Source organism: Bos indicus, chromosome 1 (assembly GCF_029378745.1).
Source record: "Bos indicus isolate NIAB-ARS_2022 breed Sahiwal x Tharparkar chromosome 1, NIAB-ARS_B.indTharparkar_mat_pri_1.0, whole genome shotgun sequence".
Classification (NCBI taxonomy): Eukaryota; Metazoa; Chordata; class Mammalia; order Artiodactyla; family Bovidae; genus Bos; species Bos indicus.
In genome coordinates this window covers 47,024,816-47,052,314 of record NC_091760.1, presented here as the reverse complement: position 1 = coordinate 47,052,314, position 27,499 = coordinate 47,024,816, and the positions used below count along the sequence as shown (strand labels likewise).

General features: G+C 38.2%; 1 long non-coding RNA gene across 1 annotated transcript in view; it reads right to left on the bottom strand.

Moving 5' to 3' along the window:
• The window catches only part of LOC139182592 (uncharacterized), a 145,833-nt gene that overhangs the window by 83,118 nt on the left and 35,216 nt on the right, over nt 1-27,499 (bottom strand). Inside the window, exon 4 of the long non-coding RNA XR_011566098.1 lies at nt 10,307-10,391. This is a non-coding gene — a long non-coding RNA (uncharacterized lncRNA). The remainder of the gene's footprint in view (nt 1-10,306; nt 10,392-27,499) is intronic.

Sequence of the window (27,499 nt, the reverse complement as noted above, 5' to 3'; positions counted from 1 at the left end):
GTTAAATGCTTTTTTTAATCACCCATGTCATGTGTCCTATAAACTGAACAAAGAATTATATTGGTCATCATCCTTGCATTCAAGGAAATGACATACTATGGAAAATGTACGTATTTTTACATCTAAGGTTGTATGTCCCTACTGTACTTTAATCCTACCAATTAGTGTTGGAGAGGAATGGAATGATTAGTATTCTGCATTACTTGCGCACACATTTCATCTACATTACTGGATGGGATTTTGTGTTGGCTTGATTCTTCCAAGAAGCAGGGTGTCAAGATGAAATGAGTCATGCAGGATATTTCTTGGGAGAAATGCCTGTGAAGAATTAAGAGAAGAGGCAGCACTCTTGATGGGGAGAGTCTTCAGATGCAGACCATGATGCAGGTCTGACTCTTCGGAAAGAAGAGACAAGGGAAAAAAGACAGGATAATAGGAAGATCAGACTAAAGAACATCTTTGAGAAAGTCTAAGTCAGGCCAACTGGGAGTCCTTAGGCAAAGATTACCCATGGCAGGGTGGTCCTGTGCTGGGCAGAAATGGCCACACTCAGTCACTAGCTGAGAAGAACCCAGGAGGAGTGGGGTCTGGCAGTGTGAGAGCAGGGGATGGTCCTAAAGAGGCTGCAGCTGTAGACAATGAACAAACCACACTCCTAACAGGAGGTCCTCATGAAGGTTGATTTGAGCAGCATACCTCCACAGTCTCTACAGAACTCCCAAAGTCAAAAATTATTGGTATCATTAACTATACTTAGTAAATTATCCATAATTGTTTATTGAAAACTGAGTAAGTGCTGATTTTCAGCCATTAGATAAAAGAGCAAACCATTTACTCAATCCAGGTGGATTTGATTTCATAATTCCTGAAGAGGGAAAATGTATTCCACCATTTGAACTAAATGCCAAGGCCCAGAAAATGTTCCCATAGCATAGAAAATCCCAGCCCACAAATAAAAAAAAGTGGGGTGGGGTGCTGAACTGAGTAACAGAAGTGTCAGGCTTTGAGGCTGAATTAAACCCATTGTTGATTTAATTATCCACTTAATTTCACTTATACAGGCATGGCCACAAAATGAAGCAATCAGCAGAGGGTGTGGCCTCAAAGCTAGAAATAAGATGGCAGATAAAGTGCTTCTGAAACAGACAACAGAGTAGAGAAAGCCTCAGGAGCCCAGGCTGATGGGAAGATTTTAATTATGGAGGTACACTTGGCTAAGGGAATTCCCTGGTAGCTCAGGTGGTAAAGAATCTGCCTGCAATGACCCAGATTCAATCCTTGGGTGGGAAAAATCCCCTGGAGAAGGAAATGGCAACCCACTCCAGAATTCTTACCTGGAAAATCCCATGGACAGAAGAGCCTGGCAGGCTACAGTTCACGTTGTCACAAGAGTTAGACATGACTTATAGACTAAACCACCTCCACCACACTTGCCTAAAGCACACAGGAACTGGAAAGCAGGTCACCACAGCGCCCACTGGAGTCGTGAAAAGGATAATTTCAGTTTTCAAAGAATCAAAACCACTAGGGGTGAGGCTAGCTGTTTTGAGTCACAAATCTGGAAGTAAAATGAGATCTCTAAGCTAATGATGACAAATAAAGGAAGGCAGAAAGAATAGTGTTCCTATTGGGTTCATTTTTCACTTTCATAAAGGGCAGCAATCTACTTCAATTTAAAGAGTATTTAGTGAGCACCTGCTCTACACAGAAAGAAGCAAGGTTTCCAGGTCATTCACATGTCCAACAAACGTTGCTGAGCACCAGCTCCCATGAGCCGGACACCTGCTAGACTTTGGGGAAACATGGAAAAACATTCCCAATTGCTTCCCTCAATTCTGCCAAAGAAACAGACCCACAAAACAAAGTAAAATACAACTGATGTATTGTAGACCATGCAATGATACAGGAAGGTCCAAGTACTATGAAAACATTCTAAGCTGGTGACCATATAACTCATGATCCAAGTCAGAGTACTATGAATGAACATCAATAACTACATTGGTACAACAGGCATAAACTGGGACTGTTACTGGCCAAAGCAGGTGAATATTCACAAGGAATAAAAATGGGGAAAAGAAAATTAGGAAGAGAATGAAGGGGGGAAAGCACAAAACACTGGAATGAAGAGCCTAACTTGTCAAAAAGAAAAGGTGAGAGAGAAATCGGCCAGGCAGGGAATGAAGAAGCAACAGTTTAAAGAAGCTATCATAACTTTGAAGCTGGAAAAATCTTGAAAATAACCTCACAATTTTACCATGAAGAAACTAAGGAATGTGGGTAGAAAATCAGCATTTGTTAAACACCAACAATGTGCTAAGCGCTATGCCTAGCACTTAAAAAGTGTGATCTTATTTAGTCCAATCTAAAACACAGGTATAATTATCCTTGGTTTACAGATGAAAACATTGAGGCTCAGTGAGTTTAAGTGACAGCTGAGATTTGAACCTCTGCTTGTGAATTCTAAAGTCTCCACCCATAAAATTAGTAGCACAGACAGAGTACTTAGGACTATTTCAATTTTTAGGCCAGTGCTACTTTTACTGCACAATAGGGTAAGTTTTTTCTGGGTGAATGATGTTCCTCCAAAATTTACATCTCTCTGGAACCTCAGAATGTGACTTTTATTTGGTAATATAGTCTTTACAAAAGTAAGCAAGTTAAGATGAGGTCATACTGGATTAGGGTGGGCCCTAAACCAATAACTGGTATCTGGAAAAGAAGAGGGAGATTTTGAGCATTCACAAAGGGGAGACTGCCATGTGAAACCACAGAGCAAAACATACAAACATGGAGGCGAAGATTGGAGTGATATTTCTGCAAGCCAAGAAATGCCAAGGACTGCTGGCAACCACAAGAGGCTAGAATGAGACAAGGAAGGATTCTTCCCTAGACCCTTCTGAAGAAGCATGGCCCTACCAACACCTTGATTTCAGACTTCTAGCTTCCAAACCAGTGAGACAATAAATTTGTTTTTAAGTCACCAAGTTTATGGTACTTTGTAACAGTTGATTTAGTAAACTAATACAGAGTTAGAGAAAGGAACAGGAGGAGACAGCAGGAAGGATAGAGTTGGAAGGACAGTTATGGGAAGATTAGTGGCAAAGCATCAGAGGCTGAAAAATTCTAAAGGAAACGTAACTGGAGCAAAGGAAAAGGTGATGTCATTAAAACCCCAAAAATCAAAAATAGTTTCTTTGGTTCCATGATGATACCTCCCCTGATCTCTAACCTTACCATTCTCACTATTACTCCCTCCTGCTTTTAAGCTCTCTGTAAGATTATTGGTCAGCTCGCCCAAGTAAAAAGAAAAGAGTAATAAAAGCTAGGAAAGAATTGACATAAGCTACTGATAGCAATAAAACCACACACTATGAATGTCAGCTGTGAACAATGAGTCACAGCTTCAACTAGCAAAGTTGATATTCATAAGTTGAGGATAGATACGGTGATTTCTAATCAATAGTAGTAAAGTGAAAGAAAGTGAAGGTCACATCCTACTCTTTGCAACCCCATGGACTATATAGTCCATGGAATTCTCCAGGCCAGAATACTGGAGAGGGTAGCCTTTCCCTTCTCCAGAGGCTCTTCCCAACCCAGGGACTGAACCCAGGTCTCCCGCACTGCAGGCAGATTCTTTACCAGCTGAGCCACAAGGGAAGCCCAAGAATACTGGAGTGGGTAGCCTATCCCTTCTCCAGCAGATCTTCCAGCCCAGGAATTGAACTGGGGCCTCCTGCATTGCAGATGGATTCTTTACCAACTGAGCTATCAGGGGGTTGCAAATATCAAGCTAACACAGACCAAAATAGAATAATGAAAAACATTAAATCAATCTAAAACAAGTGAAGAAGAGGCAAATAGCTTAAAAGGGGAAATAGAAAGCAAAGGTTAAAATTTCAACCCCAATACATCTGTAATTACATTAAATGGAAATAAACTAAATAATTCAATTAAAACACAAATGACTGTATCATTAAATAAAGAAAACAAAATACTATGTACTGCTTCCTTGAAATATATACACAATGTGCTGTGCTTAGTCACTCAGTCGTGTCTGACTCTCAGGCTCCTCTGTCTGGGGATTCTGCAGACAAGAATACTGGAGTGGGTCGCCATGCCCTCCTCCAGATATATACAATAAAAGGATACAAAAAGACTGGAAATCACAAGAGATATGTTGTGCAAACACTGAATCACTTAAAACTGTCTTTGGTTGAGTTCCCTCTGAAACAGATCTAAGACAAATATTTGAAAACACATAGTTTATTTGGGAAGTGATTCCAGGAAGCTCCAGAAGGAGAACTGGGAAGGATGACAAGTGATACAAGAAAGAAAGGAAACAATACTGGATGTATTAGTGATCAGATTACCTTATAGGAAACGGATTCAACCCCACCAAGGATCTCTGAGAGAGGTAGAATACTCCTCAGAGTTCCCCTACTCAATGAAGCTAAGGTATTTATCCTCCAGTTCCCATCTATCCTAAGATAAGGACTGCTACTGGGGCATCAGCTTCCCAGAACTAATGGCCTATCTGCCCTGCACACAAGCCTAGTTAACCAGAGAAAGCCCTCAGATGGAGAGCCACAGGTGATCGCAGTAAGCACCACTGTGCATAAAAATGGCGAGAGTCAAGGAAAAATGAGGGTACTGACAGGATCTGATACATATTTAAAATAGATTTGGGAGAATGGCATTGAAACATGTATAATATCATATATGAAGCGAATCGCCAGTCCAGGTTCGATGCATGATACTGGTTGCTTGGGGCTGGTGCACTGGGACGACCCAGAGGGATGGTATGGGGAGGGAGGTGGGAGGGGGGTTCAGGATGGGGAACACGTGTATACCCGTGGCGGATTCATGTTGATGTATGGCAAAACCAATACAATATTGTAAAGTAATTAACCTCCAATTAAAATAAATAAATTTATATTAAAAAATAAATAAAATAGACTTCACAGCAAAAAGCACTGCTAGAGGTAAAGAGGGACACTTTATAAAAGTTTTAACCCACGAAGAAATATATAACAAATTCATATACCCCTAATAGCACAGCATTGGAATATAAGGCAAAAAAAAAAATTACAAAACTAAAAAGGAAACAGACAAACCCACAATCTTAGTAGGACAGAAAAATACTTCGATGGTATTCCAACCAGAAATACATAACTTTAATTGAATCATAGAGATGAAATTTAACAAATCCAAATTGAGGGCAATTTTACAAAACAAATGGTCTGTGCCTTTAAAAATAAAGGGTCAAGGTCATAAAAGACAAAGCAAAACTAACAAGCAATTCCAGATTAAAGGAGACAAAAAAAGACACAACAATTAAATGCAGCCTGTTATTCTGAATCATATCCTGGACCAGGAAAAAACTCTTTTGCTTCTTTTACTATAAATGGCATTAGTAAAACATTTGGAAAAATCTGAATAAGGTCTGTTGTTTATAAAATAGTTTTGTATCAATAATTAAATAAATTATTCTATGTAAAAATCCATTGATTTTAATAATTATGCAGTATTTACATAAGATAAAGTTCTTTTTAGGAAATATACATTGAAATATTTAGTGGTAAAATAGATATTAAGTCTGCCACTTACTTTCAATTGGTTCAGAAAATAATATTATGTATAGGTAGGATGTGTGTGTACACAGATCCACCTTAATCGATTATCCTGTGCTTAGTCACTCAGTCATGTCCAACTCTTTGCAACCCCATGGACTCTAGCCCACCAGGCTCCTCTGTTCATGGGGATTCTCCAGGCAAGAATACTGGAGTGGGTTGCCATGCCCTCCTCCAGGGGATCTTCCCAATCCAGGGATAGAACCCAGGTCTCCTGCATTGCAGGCAGATTCTTCACCATCTGAGCCACCAGGGAAGCCCTGATCAATTACAGAATGAGCTAAGTTATCCTGAACAAAGGAAAAGCTAAATTGGTTTCAACGTCAGGAAATGTATTGACTCCTTTTAAAGGAAAAATTCTCATGGATCCCAAAAGATATGTTCAGAGACTGGTTTCAGAAGAAACCAAAGTCTTTGTATTAGGAAAACAATGTGGTCAAAATAAAATTTCTTTTTATTCAGGTGAATATCATTATCTCCACTTTAAGATGGGGGAAAAAATATATATTCTTCCATGCACCTTTCTATGATCCACTGAAAGTAAATAATCTTTAAAACTTATTTCATATGCTCAGCAACACTCTGGAGAAATGGGAGGGTATAGAAAAAAAAAGCAATAAAATCATTCTTGGACTGAAAGAACATATAATCTAAGGAAGACTTATGAACAATATCCAAGAAAAAAGAATCAAGTATTTAGGTAAATAGTAAAGCATATCTTAGAGATTACCAGTGCAACACAAGTTCAGATTTTTCCAAATTCTTAGGCACTAATAAAGTGATTCCAGGTGGTAGGTGAGAAGTGACTGTACTTCTTTTATGGCAGTTTCTAAGCCCAGGCACAAAGTTTTCTCATTGTTCTTTCATCTAAGAAGACAACACGGAAAAGCAACAGTTTAGAGAAAAGGAAGACTGGGAGTCTGACACACAGCTAGATGCCTTATGTGCCCATCCACATCACCTCAAGTTACCTTTCAAAGAGAAAAGCATCTCCCATACGTGGCCATTGGTTCCAGGTGGCCTGCGACCAATTTCAGACTTGGCCACTTACCAGCTATTTTCACCATGGGGAAAGTCTTATCCTCTCTGAGCCTCAGTTTCTCTGCCAGCACAACAGAGGTGCTGATAACTACTTCACAGAGACAGACATTAGTGAAGACTGAATGATTTTACATAAAAACCTTTTAACCCAGTAGAGGGACCATTACACACTTACTAAATATTTATTTATGAAGAAACCTCTTGCAGGTTTATTAGGAAAACTGTTACATAAAAAAAAAAGCTCAGAGGCACCCAAGTTCTGCATTCAGAGACTTCTCTGGAATGAGAAATCTCAAAAAATATTGTCTTCAGCGTCTAGGTTTGGAGCCCCTTACAGCCCTGATTTGGAGATCAGGCGGCTGTGGCTATATGTGACTCACGGAAGAAAACACGGACTGGCCAGTGCCCTGCTCTCAGTAAGACCCAAGGCAATACCATCCACAGCATATAAACATATTCCAAGTCTGCGCAAACATTGGCAAACATTGATGTAAAGTAACTTTTGTTGCCAAGCAATGTTTCCTTCCTTCCTCCCTTCCCCACATCTCCTACAGCCTCAAGGCCTTTTATAAGAACTCTGTTGTTTTCCTCTGCCCCTACTTGATTTCATCTGGTAAAACAGGGTAGGGAGAATCAAGGGCCCTCGAGTATTATTTATGCCATTCATTCCCTCGATCATTATATATGTGGGAACAGAATTTCAGAAAAGTGACTTGGCCAAAAACCTGGCAGGATGGAATCAAGAATTCAGTTCCCAGGTCATTACCTTTCCCTCTACTAAATGTTGCCTCTCCGGAAGCTCTGATCTCTGAATTATTTCATCTTCTACAGAGAATGGAATTCTTTCTTAGTAAATACCTTTGAACTATAGTATATTAGATTCCTGTGGCCTCTGTAACAAATTACTGTCCACTTAGTTCCTTAGAACAACACAAATGTATTCTCTTATAATTCTGGAGGCCAGAAACTTGAAGTCAGTTTCACTAGGACAGAATCAAAGTACCAGGGGGATCGTGCCCCTTCACTAAAGTTTCTAGGGAAGAATTATTTTCCTTTTCTTGTCTCTAATAGCCACCTGAATACCTTGTCCTGTGACCTCTTCCTCCATTTTCAAAGTCAGTAGTACAGTATCTTCTCTCTACGGTTCTCTTTCCTTCTGCTTCCATCACATGGTCTTCCAATCTGTGTCAAATCTCCCTCTGCCTCCTTCTTAAAAGGACACTTGTGATTATATTTATTGCCCACCTGTTAATCCAGGATGCTCTCCTCATGGAGAGAGCCTTAATTTAATCACATCTGCAAAGATTCTTTTGCAGTAGAAGGTAACATTCACAGCTTCCTGAGATTAGGACCCGTTTTATTACCAGACAGCATATTAAAAAGCTGAGACATTACTTTACCAACAAAGGTCCATCTAGTCAAGGCTATGGTTTTTCCAGTAGTGATGTATGGATATGAGAGTTGGACTATAAAAGAAAGCTAAGCGCCAAAGAATTGATGCTTTTAAACTATGGTGTTGGAGAAGACTCCTGAGAGTCTCTTGGACTGCAAGGAGCTCCAACCAGTCCATCCTAAAGGAGATCAGTCCTGGGTGTTCATTGGAAGGACTGATGTTGAAGCTGAAACTCCAATACTTTGGCTACCTGATGCAAAGAGCTGACTCATTGGAAAAGACCTGATACCGGGAAAGATTGAAGGCAGGAGGAGAAGGGGACGACAGAGGATGAGATGGTTGGACGGCATCACCGACTCAATGGACATGAGTTTGGGTAAACTCCAGGAGTTGGTGAGGAATGGGGAGGCCTGGCATGCTGCAGTTCATGGGGTCACAAAGAGTTAGACACGACTGAACGACTGAACTGAACTTATTACCAGGGGTCATTATTCAGCCTATAACACATACTAACTATTTTAATGAAATGAATTTGAATGGCTTCCAAAATTGTAGTTTACCCAAATGCAAACTGAAAAGGCTGGGATTAAGGAAGTTCTTAGGCAAGGAGGGGAAGCCTAATATCTGGAGTACGACGGAATGTTTATAAAATATATTTGATCTTATTTGGATCTTAGTTCAGCAAACTAACTATAGAAAGATATTTTTAGACAATCAGGGACATTTGAATTTAGGCTGTATATTAGAGAATACCAAAGAATTCTTCTTAATACCATTCAACATGATGATGGAATTGTAGTTACATAAGAAAATGTTTACATTTTTACAAGGTGCCCACAGAAGTATGTAGGAGTGAAATGACACGAGGTCTGGAATTACCTTTGAGATAATTTGGCAAAACAATGTGTTTAGTAATAGAGCAAATATGGCAAAATATTCCTAATTACTGAACACAGATGCTGGGAATGTATGGGAGAAATCATAACATCATCTCTCTTGTTGTATATATTTGAAATTTTTCAAGGGGAAATTACAAATATAGAGCCTTCATTTCAGAATATAAATTGCATGTCCCAATTGCCAAGGTTCAGCATCTGAGCAGTTGCTCTATAGAGAAGATAAGCAAACTGCAAGTGAAGAAACCTGCCAGCTTACAAAAAAAGGAAAGTGAAGCCTCAATGCTAGTGAGCCTGGTTGACAGGCTGGCTGCCTGGTAAACATTATAAAAGACATCTCAGGATTTTGACAGTAGAAACCCATAGGAACATGTTTGTGTTTGGATGTTGGTTGTATTTCTGTTTGGAAAACCCCTTTCTCCCTCTTTCAGCATGGGATTATGATACCCAATATAAGGATCCTTTCCTCAGTGAGGCTGGGATATGAAGGGAAAAGAGAAGAATTAAACCATCGGCCCCATCCTACCTGCTTTGAGTCCCTTTTCCATAAAGCTGCCGGAGCGAGCCTTTCTACAAACCTATATAATCCTGTGCCCAGTCCATGCCAGATAAAATGCATACATCTGGTCTAGACACACAGGACCCTGCATGATCTGGCCCCTCCCAAAGATGGGAATCAATTAGTCCTAAGAAGAAAATTCAGCCCCCCAAAAATAAAGGAATAGGATAAAGGAATTGTGTGTTTGAATACTAGTCCAACAAAAAATTATATAACAAACAAAAATTGAGAGTTAGCCTTGAACTACTGGGATGCAATAAAATTCAGTTTGGAATTTTTAACAGACCCATACAATCTTAAGGAACTACTCAGTATTTTATTGCAAATTCATACTGTGATGTGAAAGGTATTTGATAGAATGATTGGCATGACATTAAAAAATATTAACTAGAATATGTTGGAAATCCTTCCTTTCTAAATCAAAAACCAAGGTCTCTTGTCTTAGTACAAAATAACTTAAAATTGCAAGTGCCCTGGAAAATTTAGGACACATGGATGCAAATATTTTCTTTTCATCAATGAAACAAAACCATACAAATGGAAATTTTCAGTGACAAGTGAAGGATCTCCCAAATTGGATTGCAAAATTAGATTTACTTGCTTACAAAAATTGCTTAACCATTTACTCCCATGCACCATCAGTCTACTACCTCAAAACAAGCTTTTTCCTGTTCCTGAAGGTTTATTTGGATTAGGGAGATAAAAGCATATGTAATCAATAAATATAAACAAAGTACTATACAAATCCAAATTATTTCTTTGAAATGATTATCCAACAATCACTTACTCCAAGTGTTTGTCTTCATCCTAGAGAGCTCCCTTTTGATTGGGCAAACACTGTGTCTTCTGTTTTTCCAATTTGTTTCTTCTTGCTGGAATCAAATTAATGGAAAATTAAGATTCTTTCAGGAACTTGGATTGTTCTCTCCTTTTCTGAACAACTATATACTTAGTTTCTACTCTCTTCAATTAGAAATGATTATCCACTGGTCTAGTTCCATTAAGACTTTTCTTTACAAAAAAAAAAAAAAGCATGTTTCTTAATAATGGAAAATCTTTATATAGGAATTACAATGATTTCTTTAAATAACACCAAAAACACAGAAAACAAAATACAGATAAATTGGACTGCATCATAATTAAAAACTTTTGTGCATCAAAGAACACTATCAAAAGAGTGAAAAGACAACTCACAGAATGGGAGAAAATATTTGCAAGTCAGGTATCTGGTAAGAGATTGATATCCAGAATAGTTAAAGAACTTTTACAACTCAACATGAAAATATAAACAACCCAATTCAAAAATGGAAAGGGACTTGAAAAGGAATTTCTCCAAACATGATATACAAATAGTCAATAAGCACATGAGAAAATGTCAACACCTCTAGTCATTAGAAAAAATGCAAAGCAACACCACAAAAAGATAATCGTTCACTCATTAGGATGGCTATTATTTCTTAAAAGTGGAAAATAACAGTATGATGAGAATATGGAGAAATTGAAACTCTTGTACATTGCTGGTAGGAATGTCAAATGGTACAGCCACTGCATAAAACAGTTCAGCATTTCCTCAAAAAATTAAAAATAGAGTTACCATTTGATCCAGCAATTCCATTCCAGATATATACACGAAAGAACTGAAAGTAGGCATTCAAACATACGTTTGTACCTCTCTGTTCATAGCAGCATTGTTCACTATAGCCAAATGTCCATCAACAGATGAATGAATAAACAAAATGGGCTATATAAATACGATGATATGTTATTCAACCCTAAAAATGAAGGAAATTCTGATACATGCTACAACATGGATGAACCTTAAGAATATTAAGCTAAGTGAAATAAGCCAGTCACAAAAAGACAACTACCGCATGATTGTACTTATTTGAGATACCAGAAGAGTCAAACTTATAAAAACAGAAAGTAAAATGAATGGTAATTACCAGAGGCTAGGGGAGGAAGAAATGGGGTATAATTGTTTAACGGATACAAAGTTTCAGCTTGAGAAAATAAGACAGTTCAGGAGATAGGGGTAATTATTGCACAACATTATGAATATATTAAATGCCACAGAATTATACACTTATTTTGGTTAAAATTTTTGTTAAAGTAATTTTAAAATAGTCATTTTTATGTGATATACATTTTAAAACATTGAAAAATAAGTTATAATAACATATTTTTAAGGATTTGGCCATTATATAACATCTCTGGTGTCCTACACGAATCCTGTAACACCAGACACACAGTAAAGTACCTAAAATGATTTGCTGGGTAATTAATCAACTGGTATGTTTGTCAGTTTCCATGATCATTGTTTTTACATTCACAGGGAAAGGAAGGGAAGACAAAGGAGAAAAACATGTACTTGGCACCTGCTATGTCCCAAACACTGATAAAGGTTTAATTTACCATAATTCACTTAATTTCAACAGACTTGTAAAATTCGAAGAGAACTTCCCATCATAATCAGAACTTCAATTGGGGTCCAGCTTGTTCAGTTTCTGTACGTATTTTTACATATTGTATCATCTTCATAATTATCACAGAGCCAACATGTAATGTGATTTTGAGTCAGTTTCCCTCTAGGTGAATTTATAGTACAAGCCTAGACACTCAGGCCAGAGAAGGCAATGGCACCCCACTCCAGTGTTCTTGCCTGGAGAATCCCAGGGACGGGGGAGCCTGGTGGGCTGCGGTCTGTGGTGTAGCACAGGGTCGGACATGACTGAAGCGACTTAGTAGTAGTAGTAAACCCTCCGGCAACCACAACCACAAGATTCAAGTTGAGGCCCTAGAAGATAGCTCTGTAACACTGGACTTCTCAGGACCATCTTCAGAGCTGCCCCCTATCCCAAGACAGATGAGTAGATGGAGAGGCTCTTCATGAGCAAATCCTAGCAGCTGACTCACGTCCACTAGTAGATTCAGGGATTTCTATTTAATGGCCACAAATCAATGGAAATGGAAAATCCACAGTTTTTTCAGGCTCATTAGGCTGCTTTGGGTACAAATATATCCTGAGAAGTATGTCAGGAACCTAGAAAAAAGCATTTTGGGGACATTTTCAAAGATTATAATTTAGCTGACAGATTGCCGTTAAATCCCCTGCTCTGTTCAGGAATGGGACATCCCTCAGTACAACATTGACTCAGAACTGGTTCCAACTCAGATTATTGAATCCTTATGTTGAAATGATAATTTCAAGTCTAAATTTAAAGGAAAAGAGGTTAAATTATATTTCACTTCAATTGACATAATTTTTACTCATGACAGATTCCACCTTCACAGGATCTTTTGCTTCCAACAAAAATGCAGACAAAACCACTTGTTAACAAAATAGAAGCAATTAGAGTTAATGAGGCAGGAAGAGGTAGAAGAATCCAGGACTAGAAGCAAATGATTCATCAACATAAGTGGATACACAAGCCCTTGTTAAATTTTCTCATGATTTATCCCATACAGAGTTATGAGAAACCAGTGAAAACACTTTTGGCAAAGCCTGAAAAATTAAGTTATTGAGAAGGTCGCTTGATCTTATGGCTGGATTATGAAAAGAATGAAATGGGAGTTTGAAGTCACATAAAGGTTAGCTGACCTGAGTTCACTGGAAAAATCAATTAACCCTGCACTGACTCATATTGGGCCATCCAGAATTAACAAAATGTCAGAGAGTCAAGAGTGCCTAAAAAGGCAGTTAACTGATTTAAAACACTGAGTTGACTAAGATCTTATCCTTGATCACATGGAGCCCTTCTGCCCTCTTAATATCACATTTTTCAGATGGCTGCTCTGATTACCGCAGATAAAACTGATTAAGCCCTCACTAATCAGAAGTCATAACACTTTCTTAGAAACACTAATGTTACCATTCTCTTCCTCTATTTTATAGTTTTTTGTTTGTTTTTGTTTTTTTCCTGAGGGCAGGAATCATGTCTTATTTTTTTAATTTTTCAAAATGCCTTTTGTATAGTGGGCACCTGAAACTGAAGCAATGGCTTCAATTTTCTGGTCATGTGCCATTATGTGGAAAGATCTTTAAGCATCTTAATGCAGAGAAAGAATTGGCAAGAATCCAGACTTCTGTTAAATTTTATTTTTAATGGACTCGCCTTCTGATTTATATTGTACTATGCCAGTTATGAAAATGCTTGATTTCCCAGGATACACAATTGTTAGAAGAAGGAAGATACACCAGAAGAATATTGAATTACTAACAAGAAGAAATCATTTTGGAATTGAAACTCTTCCCTACCTATTTTAGGTCATGTTCCCTAGGAAAAAGACTGTGGTGGAGACTGCAGTGGTGGAGACTGCATCAAGATTTCATTCATCTCAGGTACATATGTAATGGGGAGAGGAATGAAGGATTAGTTAAAGGAGAGATTGAACTCTGATACAGAAACGTCAGACTTTCTGGTTCAAGATGGCAGAGTAGAAGGATGTGTACTCATCTCCTCCTGTGAGAGCACCAATATTGCAACTAGCTACCGAATAATTGTCGACAGGAGGACACTGAAGTGAACTGAAGTGAAGTCGCTCAGTCGATTCCAATTCTTGGCAATCCCGTGGATGGTAGCCTACCAGGCTCCTCCCTCCATGGGATTTTCCAGGCAAGAATATTGGAGTGGGTTGCCATTTCCTTCTCCAGGGGGTCTTCCTGACCCAGGGTTTGAACCGGCGTCTCCCACATTGCAGGCAGATGCTTTAACCTCTGAGCCACCAGAGAAGCCCCAGGAGGACACTAGAACCCACCAAAAAAAGAAACCCCACATCCAAAAACAAAGAAGAAGCCAGAGTGAGATGGTAGGAGGGGCACAATCACACACAAAAAAATCAAATCCCATACCTTCTCTGTGGGTGACCCACAGACTGGAGAACAATAGTACCAGAAGTTCTCAGACTATTGTGAAGGTTCTGAACACCATATTAGGCTCCCCATCCTGGGGATTCAACAAGGGGACTGGGAATCCCCAGGGAATCTGATTATAGGCCTTCCAGAGGACTGGGGGAAACAGAGATTCCAGTCTTGGAGGGCACAACCAACATGTCGTGCACTCCAAGACCCAGAAGAGAGAAGCAGTGACCCCACAGGTGGCTGAACCAAAACTACCTGCTAGTGTTGGAGGGCCTCCTGTGGAGGCATGGGTCGGCAGGGGCTCACCCCAGGGACAGGGCACCAGAAGGTTCCCCTTAGTGTAACTGACTTGGAGTTCACCATTCAGTTCAGTTCAGTTCAGTCACTCCACCGTGTCTGACTCTTTGCAACCCCATGAACCACAGCACGCCAGGTCTCCCTGTCCATCACCAACTCCCAGAGTCCACCCAAAGTCATGTCCATTGAGTCGGTGATGCCATCCAACCATCTCATCCTCTGTCGTCCCCTTCTTCTCCTGCCCTCAATCTTTCCCAGTATCAGGATCTTTTCAAATGAGTCAGCTCTTCACATCAGGTGGCCAAAGTATTGGAGTTTCAGCTTCAACATCGATCCTTCCAATGAACATCCAGGACTGATCTCCCTTAGGATGGACTGGTTGGATCTCCTTGCAATCCAAGGGACTCTCGAGAGTCTTCTACAACACCACAGTTCAAAAGCATCAGTTCTTCAGCACGCAGCTTTCTTTATAGTCCAACTCATACATCCATCCATGCCTACTGGAAAAACCATAGCTTTGACTAGACGGACCTTTGTTGGCAAAGTAATGTCTCTGCTTTTAAATATGCTGTCTAGGTTGGTCATAACTTTCCTTCCGAGGAGTAAGCGTCTTTTAATTTCATGGCTGCAATCACCATTTGCAATGATTTTGGAGCCCAAAAAAATAAAGTCAGCCACTATTTCCACTGTTTCCGCATCTATTTGCCATGAAGTGATGGGACCAGACGCCATGATCTTAGTTTTCTGAATGTTGAGCTTTAAGCCAACTTTTTCACTCTCCTCTTTCACTTTCATCAAGAGGCTCTTTAGTTCTTCTTCACTTTCTGCCATAAGGCTGGTGTCATCTGCATATCTGAGGTTATTGATATTTCTCCTGGCAATCTTGATTCTAGCTTGTGTTTCATCCAGCCCAGCATTTCTTATGATGTACTCTACATAGAAGTTAAATAAGCAGGGTGACAATATACAGCCTTGACGTACTCCGTTTACTATTTGGAACCAGTCTGTTGTTCCATGTCCAGTTCTAACTGTTGCTTCCTGACCTGCATATAGGTTTCTCAAGAGTCATGTCAGGTGGTCTGGTATTCCCATCTCTTTCAGAATTTTCCACAGTTTATTGTGATCCACACAGTCAAAGGCTTTGGCATAGTCAATAAAGCAGAAATAGATGTTTTTCTGGAACTCTCTTGCTTTTTCAATGATCCATCAGATGTTGGCAATTTGATCTCTGATTCTTCTGCCTTTTCTAAAACCAGCTTGAACACCTGGAAGTTTACCATTAACCTTACTATAGTGCCCACAGACCCCGGGGCTGGGTGGCCTCAGGCCAAGCAACTTGCAGGGAGGGAGTGCAACCCCACCCATCAACAGATAATTGGATTTAAACTTTACTGAGCAAGGCCCTGCCCACCAGAGCAATACAGAGTTTTTCCCATCACCAGTCCCTCACATCAAGAAGCTTGGATAGTAAAGAATCTGCCTGAAACGCAAGAGACCCAGGTTTGATCCCTAAGTTGGAAAGATCCTCTGGAGAAGGGAATGGCAATCCACTCTAATATTCTTGCCTGGACAATCCCAAGGACAGAGGAGCCTGGTGAGCTATGATCCATGGGATCCCAAAGAGTTGGGACATGACTGAGCAACTAACAGTACACTACAGTCAGTCAGTCAGTTCGGTCGCTCAGTCGTGTTCAGCTCTTTGCGACCCCATGAATCACAGCATGCCACACCTCCCTATCCATCACCAACTCCTAGAGTTCACTCAAACTCACATTCATCGAGTCGGTGATGCCTTCCAGCCATCTCATCCTGTGTCGTCCCCTTTTCCTCCTGACCCCAATCCCTCCCAGCATCAGAGTCTTTTCCAATGAGTCAACTCTTCGCATGAGGTGGCCAAAGTACTGGAGTTTCAGCTTCAGCATCATTCCCTCCAAAGAAATCCCAGAGCTGATCTCCTTCAGAATGGACTGGTTGGATCTCCTTGCAGTCCAAGGGACTCTCAAGAGTCTTCTCCAACACCACAGTTCAAAAGCATCAATTCTTCAGGGCTCAGCTTTCTTCACAGTCCAACTCTCACATCCATACATGACCCCTGGAAAAACCATAGCCTTGACTAGACGGACCTTTGTTGGCAAAGTAATGTCTCTGCTTTTGAATATGCTCTCTAGGTTGGTCATAACTTTCCTTCCAGGGAGTAAGCGTCTTTTAATTTTATGGCTTCAATCACCATTTGCAGTGATTTTGGAGCCCAAAAAAATACAGTCCCTCCCATTAAGAAGCTTACACAAGCACCTTAGCTTTATCCATCAGAGGGCAGACAGAAGAAGCAAAAAGAAGCACAGTCTCACACTGGCCAAAACAAAAACCATATTATAGAAAGTTAATCATGATGAAAAAGCAGAAAGTTATGTCCCAGATCAAGGGACAAGATAAAATCCCAGAAAAACACTAAATGAAGTGAAGATAGGCAAACTTCCAGAAAAAGAATTCAAAATAATGATTGTGAAGATGATCCAAGATCTCAGGAAAAGAATGGAGGCAAAGATCGAACAGATGCAAGAAATGTTTACCAAAGACCTAGAAGAACTAAAGAACAAACAGATGAACAATATACTAGAAGGAATCCATAGCAGAATAACTGAGGCAGAAGAACAGATAAATGACCTGGAGGACAGAGTGGTATAAATCACTGCCGCAGAACAGAATATAGAATGGAAAGAAATGAAGACAGCCTAAGAGACTTCTGGGGCAACATTAAATGCACCAACATTTGTATTATAGGTGTTCCAGAAGGAGAGGAGACAGAGAAAGGACCTGAGAAAATATTTGAAAAGATAATAGCTGAAAACTTCCCAAACATGGGAAAGGAAATAGTCAACCAAGTCCAGGAAGTACAGAGAGTCCCAGGAAGAAAGAACCCAAAGAGAAACACATCAAGACACATAGTAATCAAACTGACAAAAATTAAGGACAAAGATAAAATATTAAAAGCAACAAGGGAAAAACAATAAATAACATACAAAGGAACATCCATCAGGCTATCAGCTGATTTCTCAACAGAAACTCTACAAGTCAGAATGGAATGGCATGGTATATTTAAAGCAATGTAAGAGAAGAACCTACAACCAAGAATACTCTACCCATCAAGACTCTCTTTCAGATTTAATGGAGAAATTAAAAGCTTTCCGGACAAGCAAAAGTTAAAAGAACTCAGCACCACCAAACCAGCTTTACAATAAATGCCAAGGGAACTTTTCCAGGCAGGAAACACAAGAGAAGGAAAAGACCTAAAGAAAATAAACTCAATAAAGACAATTCAGAAAACATTAATAGGATTATACATGTTGATAATTACCTTAAATATAAATGGATTAAATGCACCAATCAAAAGATATAGACTGATGAAAACATGTGCATGTATACTCTTCCACTTACCACATTACTCTGCTTCAGTTCAGTTCAGTTCAGTCACTCAGTTGTGTCTGACTCTTTGTGACCCCATGGACTGCAGCACACCAGGCTTCCCTGTCCATCACCAACTCCTGGAGTTTACCCAAACTCATGTCCAATAAGTCGGTGATGCCATCCAACTATTTCATCCTCTGTCATCCCCTTCTCCTCCCACCTTCAATCTTGCCCAGCATCAGGGTCTTCTCCAATCAGTCAGTTCTTCGCATCCGGTGGCCAAAGTATTGGAGTTTCAGCTTCAACGTCAGTCCTTCCAATGAATATTCAGGACTGATCTCCTTGAGGATGGACTGGTTGGATCTCCTTGCAGTCCAAGGGACTCTCAAGAGTCTTCTCCAACACCACAGTTCAAAAGCATCAGTTCTTCGGCACTCAGCTTTCTTTATAGTCCAACTCTGACATCCATACATGACTACTGGAAAAACCATAGCCTTGACTAGACAGACTTTTGTTGGCAAAGTAATGTCTCTGATTTTTAATATGCTGTCTAGGTTGGTCATAACTTTCCTTCCAAGGAGTAAGCATCTTTAATTTTATGGCTGCAGTCACCATCTGCAGTGATTTTGGAGCTTGATCCCCCCAAATTGTATGTAATTATTTTATATTGCTAAGTTAATCATGCTCCCATTAAGGGTTGCAATTGTAATTATCTTTTATTTTTTGTCTGGCTATGGATTATGAAGGGCTTCCCTGGTGGCTCAGACGGTAAAGCGTCTGCCTGCAATGTGGGAGACCCGGGTTCGATTCCTGGGTCAGGAAGATCCCCTGGAGAAGGAAATGGCAATCCACTCCAGCACTCTTGCCTGGAAAATCCCATGAATGGAGGAACCTGGTAGGCTACAGTCCATGGGGCAGCAAAGAGTCGGACACGACTGAGCGACTTCACTTCACTAATGGATTCTTAAAACTGATAAAGATCTTTTACTGTTGTGATTATGTAACTATTATTCACTTAATACCATTGCATCATGATTGGTCAACAGAAAAAATAATAGAACTATATATTACCAAACTAGGATCAAATAGAAAAACCTGTAATCACTTTTTAAAATCCAGATGCATATCAGAATTATCTTGAAATTTTTTGAAAAATACAAATGCTCAGGTATTGCTTTTTTCTCTAGAGCTCCAGATATGTTTCTAATGAGAAGTCATGTTTAAAAACAACTGAACTATATGATGATCTTTTACTTTTATCTAGTTTTTTTCACTTTTTCTGTTTCATATTCAGTGCTCCCATTTCATTTAGTTTATGTTCTCCAATTTCTCCATCTCTTTTTTTTTATATTCTTTCTCCAGTCTTTATCCAATGTAGTAGAAAAGCTTTTGTATACACCTGTATAATATTTATTTTAGAAAACATGAATTTCTGTCTAAAAAAATTATGACTTTTTGATTCCATTTGTTTGACTTAGTATGAACAGAATGCTAGCTTTCTAATTTAAATGTAGATATGCAACAAACAACAAAGGTTTACTGCATAGCATAGAGAACTGTAGTCACTATCTTGTAATAACCGATGATGGAAAATAATTTGAAAATATATATATGTATTTGTATAACTGAATCACCTTGCTGTGCACCTGAAACATTGTAAGTCAACTATACTTCAATTATATATATATGGACTTCCCTGGTGGCTCAGACGGTAAAGCATCTGTCTACAATGTGGGAGACCTGGGTTCGATCCCTGGGTTGGGAAGATCCCTTGGAGAAGGAAATGCCAATCCACTCCAGTACTATTGCCTGGAAAATCCCATGGACAGAGGAGCCTGGTAGGCTACAGTCCATGGGGTTGTAAAGAGTCGGGCACGACTGAGCAACTTCACATTCATTCATTAATTCATATATATATATATATATATATATATATTTTTTATTTTTTTTTTTTTTAAAGGAAGAAACATCAGAGTTCTTGCCAAATACCATGGGGACCTAAGGTGCAATAATAAACCATCAGAGTTGTTACAAATGAAAGCAAGGGCACCTAGAACATTTTGCATACCACTTGGTCATTGGATGCAGGCTGCTTCCAAACAGTAAGTATAGACTTGGGCAAAGAAGCTCCCTTAGACTGAAAGCAATCCCCAATAAGGACTTGTGTGAAAGCTGTCTGCAGCCAATACTCAGGGAAATGAGAAAAGGAGTGCCTCAGTCTTGAAGTGGGAAATCTAGATGTTGCACCACAGTATCCCCCCTACACAAGCTAATCTACAAAGCAATCCACATAGATGGGCAATGAAGTGAATGTATATATAAATAAATCAACACTACTATTTAACCAAGAAAGTCAAGTCACAAAATCGTGGACATTTTAAAATATTATTTTGGAAGATTTTTGAGAAAATGTGGCATCAAAAATAAATTTCTATCATTTCTTCTCCCAAAATCTAGTTATAAGGGAAATATCAACCTCTCATGGTGATTTAGTTTAATGAAATTAAGGGGGAAAATGCTTGGATCCATTGTTTTCCCAAAGAGATTGATAAAAACAGCTATACTCTTTATTCAGATTTATGACATATTGCTAACACAGCCGCTGCTGCTGCTGCTAAGTCGCTTCAGTTGTGTCCAACTTTGTGCGACCCATAGACAGCAGCCCACCAGGCTCCCCTGTCCCTGGGATTCTCAAGCTAAGAACACTGGAATGAGTTGCCATTTCCTTCTCCAATGCAAGAAAGTGAAGAGTGAAAGTGAAGTTGCTCGGTTGTGTCTGACTCAGCGACCCCATGGACTGCAGCCTACCAGGCTCCTGCATCCATGGGATTTTCCAGGCAAGAGTACTGGAGTGGGGTGCAATACTAGAATGAGGTAAAACAGGGCTTTAGTTAGGAATATAGGTCCTAGCCAACCTAGAAGTAATGGACAAATTCTTATAAAGGTATAATCTCCCAGGATTGAACTAGGAAGAAATAGAAAATATGAACAGATCAATTACCAGTAATGAAATTGAATCTGTAATTTTAAAACATCCAACAAACAGAAATCCAGGACCAGATGTCTTCACAAGTGAATTTTACCAAACACCTACTCTTCTCAAACTATCCCAAAAAAACCTTATAAGAAGGAACACTTTCAAACTCATTCTGAGGCCAGCATCACTGTGATACCAAAACTAAACAAAGATCTCACACAAAAAAAGAAAATTACAGGCCAATATCACTGATGAACATAGAGGCAAAAACTCTCAATAAAATACTAGCAAATCGAACCAAATAATACATTAAAAGAATCATACACCATGAGCAAGTGAGATTTATTCCAGAGAGGCAAGGATTTTTCAATATCCACAAATCTGATCAATGTGATACATTACATTAAAAAATTGATGAATAAAAAGCATATGATTACCTCAATAGATTTGGGAAAGGTTTTTACAAAATTCAACATCCATTTATGACCAAAAAAAAAAAAAAAAAACTCTTCAGAAAGCAGGCAGACAGGGAACATATCTCAACATAATAAAGGCCATTAGCACAGCTAACATCATATTTAATGGCAAAAAGCTGAAAGCATTTCCTCTAAGATCAGAAACAAGAGAAAGATGCTACTCTCACCACTTTTATTCAACACACTTTTGGACATCCTAGCCTTAGCAATCAGAAGAAATAAAAGGAAGCCAAATTGAAAAGGAAGAACTAAATCTGTCACTGTTTATGACATGATACTGTACACAGAAAATCCTAAAGTTGCCACCAGAAAACTACTAGCACCCATCAATGAATTTGGTAAAATTGCAGGATACAAAAATAATATACAGAAATCTGTTGCATTTTTGTAAACTATGAACTATCAGAAAGATAAATTAAGGAAATAATACCATTTATCATTGCATGAAAAAGAATAAAACTACCTAGGAATAAATCTACCTAAGGAGTCAAAAGGCCTATATTCCAAAAACGATAAGACACTGATTCAAGCAATCGAAGATGACACAAAACAGACGAGAAGATGTACTATGTTCTTGGATTGGAAGACTCAATATTGTGAAAATGACTATATTACCCAAGGCAATCTATGGATTCAGTGCAGTTCCTATCAAAATATCAATGGTATTTTTCACTGAAACAGAACAAATAATTTTAAAATCTGTATGGAAAAACACAAAAGACCCTGCATAGCCAAAACAATCTTGAAAAAGAAGAATAGAGCTGAAGGAACCACGCTTCCTGACTTCAAGCTATACTACAGAACTAAGGTAATCAGTATGGGACGGGCATAAAACAGACACATGGAGCAATGGAATGGAATAGAGAGCCCAGAAATAAATCCATGCATTTATGACCAATTAATCTATGACAAAGGAGGCAAGAATATTCCACTGAGAAAAGACAGTCTCTTTAATAAGTGATTCTGGGAAAACTGGACAGCTGTAAAAGAATGAAATTAAAACATTCTCTGACACCATATACAAAAATAATGAAAATGGATTAAAGACCTAAATGTATGACCTGAAACCATAAAACTCCCAGAGGAAAGCATAGACAGGACATTCTTTGATAAAAATCATGGTAATATTTTTGGATCTGTCTTCTAAAGTGAAGGAAAGAATAGCAAAAATAAACAAATGAGACCTAATTAAACTTAAAAGCTTTGGCACAGCAAAGAAAACCATTGACAAAATGAAAAGATAACCTACTGAATGATAGAAAATATTTACAAATGATACCGACAAAGGATTAACATACAAAATATATAAACAGCTCATACAACTTAACATCAAAAAACAAACAACCAGATTAGAAATAGGCAGATTTTTTAATTGAATAGACATTTTTCCAGAGATGAAATGCAGAGGCCAACAGGCACATGAAAAAATTCTCAATATTGCTAATAATCAGGGAAATGCAAATTAAAACCACAATGAGATATCACCACACACCTCTCAGAATAGCTATCATCAAAAATTCTACAAATTACAAATGTTGGTGAAGATGTGAGAAAAGGGAACCTTAAAATACTGTTAGTGGGAGTGTAAATTAGTGGGAGTGTAAGCTGCTGTGGAAAAGTATGGAGGCTTTTTTTTTTTAGTTTATTTATTTTAATTGGAGGCTAATTACTTTACAATATTGTAGTAGCTTTCACCATACATCGACACGAATCAGCCATGGGTGTGCACGTGTCCCCCATCCTGAACCCCCTCCCACTTCCCTCCCACCCCATCCCTCAGGGTCATCCCAGTGCACCAGCCCTGAGTGCCCTGTGTCATGCATCATACCTGGACTGGCGATCTATTTCATTTATAGTAATATCCAAGTTTCAATGCTATTCTTTCAAATCATCCCACCCTCATCTTCTCCCAGAGTCCAAAAGTCTGTTCTTTATCTTTGTCTCTTTTGCTTTCTCATATATAGGGTCATCATTACCATCTTTCTAAATTCCATATATATGTGTTAATATACTGTATTGGTGTTTTTCTTTCTGACTTACTTCACTCTGTATAATAGGCTCCAGTTTCATCCACCTCATTAGAACTGATTCAAATGCATTCTTTTTAATGGCTGAGTAATACTCCATTGTGTATATGTACCACATCTTTCTTATCCATTCATCTGCTGAGGGACATCTAGGTTGCTTCCATGTCCTGGCTATTATAAACAGTGCTGCAATGAACATTCGGGTACACGTGTCTCTCAGTTCTGGTTTCCTTGGTGTGTATGCCCAGCAGTGGGATTGCTGGGTCGTATGGCAGGTCTATTTCCAGTTTTTTAAGGAATCTCCACACTGTTCTCCATAATGGTTGTACTAGTTTGCATTCCCACTAACAGTGTAAGAGGGTTCCTTTTTCTCCACACCCTCAGCATGGAGGCTTTTTTAAAAAAACTAAAAATAAAACTACCATATGACTCAGTAGTTCCATTTCTGGGTAAAAAAAAAAAAAAAAAGACTAATTTGAAAAGATACATGCAGCCCAATGTTCGTAGTAGCATTGTTTACAAGTTCACAACTTTTAAAGTTATACTTCATTTATAGTTATTATAAATACTGCTATATTCCCCATATTGTACAATATATATTTGTAGCTTATTTTATACATAATAACTGGTACCCCTTATTCCCTACCCTTGTATTGCCCCTCCCCACTTCTCTCTCCCTACTGGTGATCACTAGTTTGTCCTCTATATCTGTGAGTCTGCTTCTTTTCTGTCATATTCACTATTTTGAAAATAACTATGAGTTCGTAGTATTTTTAGGTTCAACATATGAGTGACTTTGAACAGTTTTTGTCTCTTTGTCTGACTTATTTCACTTAGCTTCCCCCACCAAATTAACCCATATAGTCTATAATAGACTATAGACATCAACATAAGTGATCACTAATTAGGAGAGACAAATCATTCCACAGCATACACATATATCAAACCATGATGTACACTTTAAGTGTCTTACAATTTTATTTGTTAATTATATCTCAGTAAAGCTGAAAAATTGAAGGGGATATAAAGTCTTTCTCAGACAAACAAAAATTGAGAGTGTTCATGACCACCCAGCCTCTCTTATTACAGAAGAAATATTTGCGTTCTTCAAATTGAAACACACCAAACAGCAACACGAAAACATAAATCTCACTGACAAAAGTAAAGATACGACAAATACAGAATAATTTGACATTGTAATATTAGTTGTAATTATGGTGCCTAAAATAGTTTCTACCATAATCGTAAAAAGATAAAATTTATTAATGGACTATTTAGTCAGTAAGTTGTATCTGACTCTTCTGTGATCCCATGAACTGTAGCCAGCCAGTCTCCTCTGCCCATGGGATTTCCCAGGAAGGGATACTGGAATGGATTGCCATTTCACAGAATAATTTAACATTGTAATGCTAACTGTAATGGTGGTGTCTAAATTAATTTTAACCCTAATATAACAGTAAAAGATAAAATTTGTTAATGGATACACAATACAAAAAGAAGCAAACTCTGACTATAAGAACACAAAATGTGTGGGAGAAGAGAGTGAAAATACAGTTTTTATTTGTGATTAAGCTATCAACATGTAAGAGATGCTTATAATTGCAATAAATTTATGTTAGCCTCAAGGTAACCATAAAGAAAAAACCCTATAATAGATAAAGAAAAGAGAAAAGAGTCAAAAGAATCACTACAAAAATCATCAAATAACAAAAGAAGACAACAAGTGGAAAAGAAAAAGCAAAAACAACTGCAAAACTGACATAACAATTAATAAAATGGAAATAATAAGTCTTTACCCATCAATAATTACTTTAAATGTAAATGGATGTAGTTCCCCAATCAAAAGGCATAAAGTGCCTGAATGGATTAAAAACAAAGTCTAGTGACATACTGTCTATAAGAGATTCACTTGAGGCTTAATACAGTCTATTTCAGACACATATCTTAAAGTGAGGGGATGAAGAAAGATATTTATGCAAAATAGTAATAAAAAGAAAGCAGAAGTGGCTATTATATCAGAGAAAATAAAATTCAAAAACTGTCTCTAGAGACAAAGGTCATTATATAATGATAACGTCTCAATTCAATAGGAAGATATAGCTATTATAAATACGTAAGCATGCAACTTTGGAGCAGTTAAATACATAAAGCAAATACTGAAAAATCTAAAAGGATAAATTAACAGCAATACAGAAATAGTATAGGATTTAAACAACTCACTTAAAATAATGGATAAAACACACAGACAGAAGATCAATAAAGAAATAACTAACTTGAACAACATTGTAGACCAAATGAACTTGACAGACATATAAGGAGCTTTCCAACACAACAGAAGACTACATATTCTTCTCAAACAAACATAGAACATTAGTCAGAATAAATAACATTAGATCAAAAGGCAAGTTTTAACAAATTTAAGATCAAAATCATTTCAAGTACCTTTACTGACCATAAGAGGATGAAATTATAAATCAATAGCATCTAGACAAAAAAAATTTTACAAATGTGTGAAAACTAAACAACACACTATAGAACTACAAGTGGGTCAAAGAATAAAGCAAAAGAGAATTTTAGAAGTATCTTGAGACAATGAAAATGAAAACATATCAAAGCTTTTGTGATATTGCAACAGCAATAATAAAAGGGAAGAAACTGGTAAAGATTATAGCAGAATTAAACCAGATAAATAATAGAAAACCAACAGAAACAAATCAACAAAACTGAAAGCTGACATTTTGAAAAGATACACAAATCAGCAAACCCTTAGTTATACTAAGAAAAAAGAGAAAAGACTCAACTAAATAAAATCAGAAATGAAAGAGGAGGCATTACAATAGATGCCTTAGAAATGAAAAGGATAATAAGGAACTAATATGAACAATTATACACTAATAAAGAGGATAACCTAAAAGAAATGGACAAGTTCCTAGAAATATACAACCTACCAAAACTGAATCAAGAAGAAATAGAAAGCTTGAACAGACCAATAGCAAATAAGGAGGCTGAATCAGTAATCAAAAATCTTCCAACAAAGAAAAGCCCAGGACCTGATGGTTTTATAGGTGAGTCCTACCAAGCATTCAAAGAATTAATACTGAATGTTTTAAAACTCTTCCAAAAAATAAAAAAAAATTGCCAAGCTCATTTTACGAGGCCAGCATCACTCTGATTCCAAAACCAAAGATACCATAAGAAAATTATGAGGCAATACCCCTGACAAACATATAAGCAAAAAACCCTCATAAAATACTAGCAAACTGAATTAAACAGCACATTAAAAGTATCATAAACTATGATTAACTGGGACATAAAACTAGGAAGCAAGGATGGTTTGACATTTGCAAATCAATTGTCCATTGATGGATGAATAATACCACATTAACAAAGTGAAAGAAAAAAAGCACATGATCATTTCTCAGAAAAAGCATTTAACTATAAACTAAACACACTTTCATGATTAAAACTCTCAGCAAAATAGTTATAAAAGGAATTTGCTGTGCTGTACTTAATTGCTCAGTCATGTCCGACTTTTTGTGAACCCATGGACTGTAGCCCACCAGGCTCCTCTGTCCCTGGGGACTTTCCAGGCAAGAATACTGGAGTGGGTTGCCATGCCCACCTCCTGGGGCTCTTCCCAACCCAGGGATCAAACCCAGGTTTCCTGCAGTGTAGGCGAATTCTTTACCATCTGAGTCAGCAGGGAAGCCCAAGAACACTGGATTGCCTATCCCTTATCCAAGGGAACTTCCCAACCCAGGAATTTCAGGCAGATTCTTTACCAGCTGAGCCATCAGGGAAGCCCATAAAAGGAACTTACCTCAGCATAATAGAGGCCACACATGAAAACCCACACTAACACCATAATTGATACGAAGGTCTAGTTAGGCAAGGATGCCCATTCTCACCGCTTCTCAACGTATTAACTGGAAGTCCTGGC